This window comes from Pipistrellus kuhlii, unplaced genomic scaffold, assembly GCF_014108245.1.
Source record: "Pipistrellus kuhlii isolate mPipKuh1 unplaced genomic scaffold, mPipKuh1.p scaffold_m20_p_1, whole genome shotgun sequence".
Lineage (NCBI taxonomy): Eukaryota > Metazoa > Chordata > Mammalia > Chiroptera > Vespertilionidae > Pipistrellus > Pipistrellus kuhlii.
This window is the reverse complement of record NW_023425404.1, coordinates 55,684,822-55,692,021: the sequence shown is the minus strand read 5'-3', so window position 1 is coordinate 55,692,021 and position 7,200 is coordinate 55,684,822. Positions and strand designations below refer to the sequence as shown.

The window sequence follows — 7,200 nt, the reverse complement described above, 5'->3', positions numbered from 1 at the left end:
TTTAGCATTCAAGGTTTCAATTATTTGTGAGCAATCCCAAAGACCCATGCCATGTAGAAATATATAATTTTGCTGGAGACTGTAGTGTGGGAATTAATTCCCTGGTTAGTGAGTGAGTCTAGCTGACTTCCTGGCAGCTTTATTCATCTTCACATAGCTAGTTGTCTACTCTTGTTATTTTGTCAGAATTTATAGAGCAGATTTGATACATTTGGGTGCAATTTGGGGAAATCATTCTATTGCATATAAGTTGCTCATCTCTTATCTGAATGTCTAACAAATGATCTGATAAAATTTATAATCTGACTGGAAATAATTGGTGGCTCTCACTCCTAGGATAACATGTGTCCTAGGTTCCCTTACTCTCTTGTATAGGTTAACATGGACAAAATTCTCTGTCTTTTCTTCCATTTACTACTGTGTCTACAAATATATATATATATATATATATATATATATATATATATATATATATATATATAATTGATTTTTTACATAGAGGAAGAGAGAGGGATGGACCCAGAAACATCAATGAGAGAGAAGCATCGATCAGCTGGCTCCTGCACACCCCCCACAGCAGATGTGCCCCAAACCAAGGTACATGCCCTTGATCAGAATTGAACCTGGGACCCATAGGCTGATGCTCTATCTAGTGAGCCAAACTGGCCAGGGCTGCAAACATTCTTTTAGGGACAAGAGCCCAGCCATAAACTCATTCCAGACAGTTGAATCTTAATTCCTTGTAGCACCTTTCTCTGGAATTAGAAGCTGCTTCAAGTATTTCTCATATTAACTGTTTCCCTTAAAAACGTCCATGATACTCAACACAATGGAATAATAGAGAGTAATAGGAGCAAGATTTATCTTCCCACCTGCAACACCAACAGACATTGTACGCCAGGTAGCACAGGAAAAAAGAGGCAAATAAATGATACCATACTAAGATTACCTTAGGTTTGATGGTCTGATCAATGCTTCTCTGTCAAACGTCAGAGGGAAGGTAGGGGAGGTTGGGGGTAAGAGGAAGAGATCAACCAAAGGTCTTGTATGCATGCATATAAGCCTAACCAATGGACACAGACAACAGGGGGTGAGGGCATGAGTTGGGGGGAGGACAATGGGAGGATAAGGACACATATGTAATACCTCCATCAATAAAGAAATTTAAAAACAATTACCTTAGATTATTACTTGGGATAGAATTTCCAGCCTTGTACAGTAAATGGAGAACCAGAACTGCATAGAGCCTAGTCTAGTATGCATAAGTTGAGACAGAGCTAGGAATGTGCAAAGTACAAGAAATTAGAGCACATTGGACAGAGCACAAGAGAAAAGAGAGCTGCACAGATTGCATTTCAAATCTGCACATGGTTTTTCTCAAGTCTTCAGCTGAGTACTGATCAGTATGTGATATGAAGGAACTAACTACCCGAGTGTAGTTAGTTCTACCCAAACAGATTGAGGGAATAATCCCAGAGCTCACACATAATAGGATATTCTTCTGCCATAGAAGTAAGGAAATTCTACCATTTGAGACAACACAGGTGGATCTTTAAGGCATTGATCTAAATGAAATAAGTCAGACAGAGAAAACAAATATTGTGTCACTTATATATGGAATCTTACACACAAATACACACACACACACTCACACACACAAAAGAACAACAACAGAAAAACTCATAGAAAAAGAGATCAGACATATGGTTACCAGAGGCAAAGGAAAAGGGGATTGGGAATTGGAAGAAGGTGGTCAAAAGCTACAAATTTCCTGTTATAAGATAAATCAGTATTAGGGATTTAATGTCCAATATGTTGGCTATAGTTAACACTGCTGTGTGATACATAGAAAAGTAATTACTGTGTGTCATGAACTCACCAAACCCAAGCAAAGGGGCAAGCAAACCTTGTAATTAAAGTAATTAAGAGAGTAATTCTAAGAGTTCTCACAAAGAAGAAGAAAAAATTATTTCCATTTCTTTTTTATTGTAACTACATGAGGTGATGGGTGTTACCTGAACCTATTGTAATAATCAACCACAATATATGTAAATCAAACTATCATACCATATACCTTAAATTTATATAGTGATACATGTTAATTATTGCTTAATAAAATTGGGAGAAAAAACATTTAAAAAGAATAAATACAAAATGAAAACAAACACAAAACCTACCGAGAACTCACACAGATGTTAAAATTAGTGGACAAAGATATTAATATGGTTTTTATCATTATATTTTATATGTTCACAAAGGTACAGAAAAGAATGAACATTTAAAGGAAGTACATAAGAAAAAAACAAAATCAAATTTCAGGAGACGAAAATAACCAGGTCTGAAATAAAAACAAATATAAAGAATGAAATTAAGAACAATTAGATTCTGCAAAGGAAAAAAATATATATATAGTGAACTTGAAGACATAACAAAGTAGAAACTATGTAAATGGAAACAGTAAAAAAGGGACAAAATTACAGAAGCATAAGTAAGCTATAGAACATTTTCAAGTAGCCTAATATATACGGGGGGAAAAATAGGTGAAAAGCTTTTTAAAAATATTTTTGAAGAAATAAAGAACAAAATGTTTCTTTAGCTGCTTTTAATTTTTTTTTATCACCGACTTTAAGAAATGTGATTGTATTAAAATTCACATTAAATATCAGCCAGAGTCTGAAGGAAAATGCCTGGAATAGCTGGGAATGTTGTATACTGTGTGTCATGAACTCACCAAACCCAAGCAGGACATGTCAAACTCCAGAGTAATCAGCCTCTGGCCAGAGCAAGAATATCCTTTCTTGCTCCAACCCTTCCGCTAAGAATTTCTAGCACAATGCTAGGATCCTTGGTCTTTGGTCTTGTGATAAAACATGTCAAGAAGACTTAATAAAATTGGTTCATATTCCACACAAATTCTGAGTAAGCTGAAGTCCTCAAAAAATATCAATTTAAGATGCCCTGAGTCCTCATTATTAAAATTCTGAGTAACCAAGGTTTGCTTGCCCCTTAAATACATTTGAAATAATGTTTAAATAAGATTCAGTATGGTAACGTTTTTCATAATTACAATAAAAAGACAAATACACCAGTGAGTTTAGAAACATGAAGACTTGTCTTAGAATATGACTTGGGAGAAATGTACTTTAATGAAAACAGATGATTGTATTTAGACTGAACACTTCAGCCACAGTGGCCTCCTTACTTTTCCTTATGCACCTCATGCTCCCTCAGCAGGTGCCATTCTCTCTGCCAGGATCATTTATTTGTTCCTTTACTTCATTTAAGGGAGAAGACCCTCACTTCATTCTTATTTGATGAGAAGACTGTTCAAATGTCATACCTTTGCCAAACCACCATAACTAAAACACTTAATATGCACTATTCAACTCTATGCATATTCATTGAACATACTAGTATCTGATGTTACATTGTATATCTAGTTGTTTATTTGTTACTAGAGGCCGGAGTTAAGCCATCAGTCGGACATCCTTAGCGCTGCCACGGAGGTGGAAAAGGCTCCTGCCACTGCCACTGCCACTGTGCTTGCCAGCTGAGTGGTGCTCCCCCTATGGGAGCACATTGATCACTAGGGAATAGCTCCTGTGTAGAGCATCTGCCTTCTGGTGATCAGTGCACATCATAGCGACCAGTAATTCCACCATCCAGTTGATTTGCATATTAGCCTTTTATTATATAGAATTCTACAGTAGAGATTGACAAACTAGTCCCGTGAGCCAAACCCAGATTATGCAATAGAGATTATATGTGGCTTTCAAAATTTAAAATATTTACGATCTGATCCTTTCAGAAAGTGGTGGTTGCCAACTACTACCCTAGAGTACTAATTTCATGGTGAGGAATTTTACCTGCTTTGTTCACTATTATCAGCTAAATTGTACTTTCCTAAAATTCATTTGTAGTGGCCTAACCCCCATAACTCAGTATGTGATTATATTTAGATATAGGGTCTTCAAAGAGGTAAAATGAGGTCATATGGGTGGGCCCTAATCCCATATGACTGAAGCCCTTCTAAGAAGAGGATATTTGGGCACAGTCATAGACAGAGGAAAGATCACATGAACACACAAGGAGAAGACAGCCATCAGCAGGCCAGAGAGACCTCAGGAGAAACAGCCCTGCAAAGAGGCACTCAATGTCTATTTTTGAATAAATTTATTTAAAATTAGAAATTATTTTTTTCCAAAATAACATTATCTTTGACTTAATTCAATCACCTTTACATCAAACAATCATTTCAGAATAATAGACAATGTCTGCTTTTCAATCAGGTGGGACTTTTTCACTCCTGAATTATTGTTGGTGCGCTAGCACTGAGATAAGAAAAAATACATTTTATTTTGACTCAGCATCATCAACTTACTCTAAAATACATATGAGCTGCCTATTTTTAAAAGAAAATAATTAATTTTTGTATTTCCTAGGAAAGAAGGGGAAGAAAGTCGTTGGTGTCCAGCCTGATGTGAAGTCAAGAGATGAACACAAACTGAAGGAGAAACTTGATGACAATACTTTTCTCACCACACTTTTTATTCTAATTCTCTTAACTCAGAAATATGTCACCCATACTCTTTCACACCTCATGATCCAATGGCATCTTTCATTTCATTTTAGTCTAAATAGAAGAAAAAAGGAGAGACATGACAACTATCTACAGTTTCAGGTTTGTCTTTCAGAAGAAAGAAGATGTGTGTGTGTGTGTGTGTGTGTGTGTGTGTGTGTGTAGACTTTTACTCAATAGAGGCTTTACAACAAAAATATAACACTCTGCTTTATGATAAGTTACATATGAGGGGAGATATTCAAAGAGAAGTTGGCATATGATGAAGCAATAACAATAATTTCTATTTGTGTTGGGCATTTGCATAAGTATCTCACTTAACAACCCTGTGAAACCAGTATCATTATTTCCATTTTTATAAATAAGCTGAGGCTTATATAGCAAGGTCATTTGCCCACGATCACATACTTAGTCAAGGCAAAGGTAGGATTTGAAGCCCATCACCACACAATCCTTTCCTTAAACCCAAAGTCCACACCAGTAGGATAAAATGGCTAAAGAAATAAACTCTAAAGCTTTCAATTATAAGAATTTCTAATATGCAACCTATTACTTCAAGATGGCTTGGGAAATATAATTAAGAATGTCCCATGGAAAGACTGATAATCTTGAAATCTGGAGACTGACAGGTAAATAAATAGCATATTCTCTGTAACAATCATAAAGCAATCAGAATCCAGCACCATAAAACTAATTCTTTGATAACTTCTTTAAAACATTGATAAAATGAGACATATTGTTTCTCATATTTTAATCATTTCTCTATTGTGATTCTGTACCCTTCATTTCCTTGTTGCTCAAAAAACATAAATTTTTGTTTCAGATTGCTGTATGAAGATTACAATTTGAAGAATGGATTAAATTTGAACTTTTGATCCACTTTTCAACCTATTAAAGGTAGTTATTTCATCCCATCTGGAATCCACTATTGAAGCAAGATGCTCCTCTAGATTACAAAGAGCATGGAGGCATTTCCCCGAGATTTGTCACCCCTCAAGGCAGTTTGGCAAACTCTACTACCCAAGCAAGCTCAGACGGAAAATAATTGGTAGTGCGAGTCTTCCTTAGGAAGTCCAGTTACACAAATGTGTCCTGATTTTGACAGAGAATAGAGCATTCAGTCACTTTTTAATATTTCATGTACGCTTTATATTGACAGAGCTGCTGAAATTCCTCTATAGTTAATATCTTTAAGAATATCTCTCCTATACAAGTGCTAAAAATAAAGCCTCTTTTGCAACCCAGAACTCATTGCTCAGTATGAGTTTTGATACATATAAGAAGGAACATAATACCTAAAAAAAAAAAAAAATAAAATAAAAATAAATAAATAAAGAATGTCTCTCCTTACATTTCAACAATGTTGTTTAACCAGTGGAGAAAAAGGACATTTTTAAAAATATATTCTTTTTAATCTAAGACTTTCTTCCATTGCTCATGCCACCTCCCAGAACACACTTTTTATTTAACCTCTTATCTAAACTATATCAACACATTCTAACTCATCTCCAGTCTTTGATATTACACGGCTAGACTCGCCTTTCAAATAACAGTTGTAAGCATGTCATTTCCCCCCTAAAAAACAAACAACTAGTGGATTTTTATTAACTACAAAATATTATCTACATTTTTAGGCAAAAAAACCCAAAATCCTAATGTTGGCCTAAATATCACCTTTATAACTCCCATTTGTAATAACATAGCAGACTAAATATTCTGAATGCCCTTTCCAGCGAAAGCAACTAAAAATGCTGAATAAAATGTAAAAATTAATCTTTTGATTAAACTTAATTTAAAATTAATAAAATTTAAAATAATTTATTTCTCTAATGTATTCCTATTATATAGTCATTAAAAAAAAGCAAAAGCAGCAATGAGACCCACTTGGCCTAATTCTCTCTTTAGATTACGTACAAAAATAAATCTAAAATTCTCTGGCTCTATATCCTGCTGTCTTTCCACTGAGCCAGATTTATGATAGTAGGAGATTCATATTCTTTCTTGCACCAAAATAAGTCCCAGTTTTTCTCAATGCATGTAATTATATTATTATGTTAATAATTTAAAAATCTATTGAAGACCAATTCTATTAAATATAGTATTGAGGTTTTTTTTTTTTATCAACAACAGAGTATATTTAATTGAATTGGATCTGAAGAATTTTTTTTTGTACTTTTGGAGAGAAGTGAAAGGGTTCAAGGTTGATAGTCGGCATATTGGGCACCAAAAAGAGGGTGATTGGGTGAGATCTTGCTTAGGAAATCTGGGAAACTTTAATCTAAAGTGTGGGCTGGCCAGTAATAGAGAAGGTATTAAATGGAGAGGGGATAAAGAAAAGCGTGAAGTGGAAAAAAAATGCATAATGACAAAAAAGAAATAGGATGGAAAAGCTATAATGGGTGGTTAAATATGCTGAAGATCATTTTGAAAAATGAAAACGTTCACTGAAAATCATATAGATAGTCTTATAAACATCAGGTAAACCATCGACTATTCTTTAATACTTTCTTTCTCTTACCAAAGTGGTTTCAATTTTGAGAAAGAAAATTTGGCATGAAAGGGTTCTGTAACATAGCCTGCCCACTTATGGGATTTAGGGTAAAAAATGTAAACCAGCTGTG

At 34.6% G+C, this 7,200-nt stretch overlaps 1 pseudogene; it reads left to right on the top strand.

The window, feature by feature from the left end:
- The first annotated feature begins 5,772 nt into the window (after positions 1-5,772).
- LOC118710709 lies at positions 5,773-5,870 on the top strand (annotated as a pseudogene).
- The last annotated feature ends 1,330 nt before the right edge of the window (positions 5,871-7,200 follow it).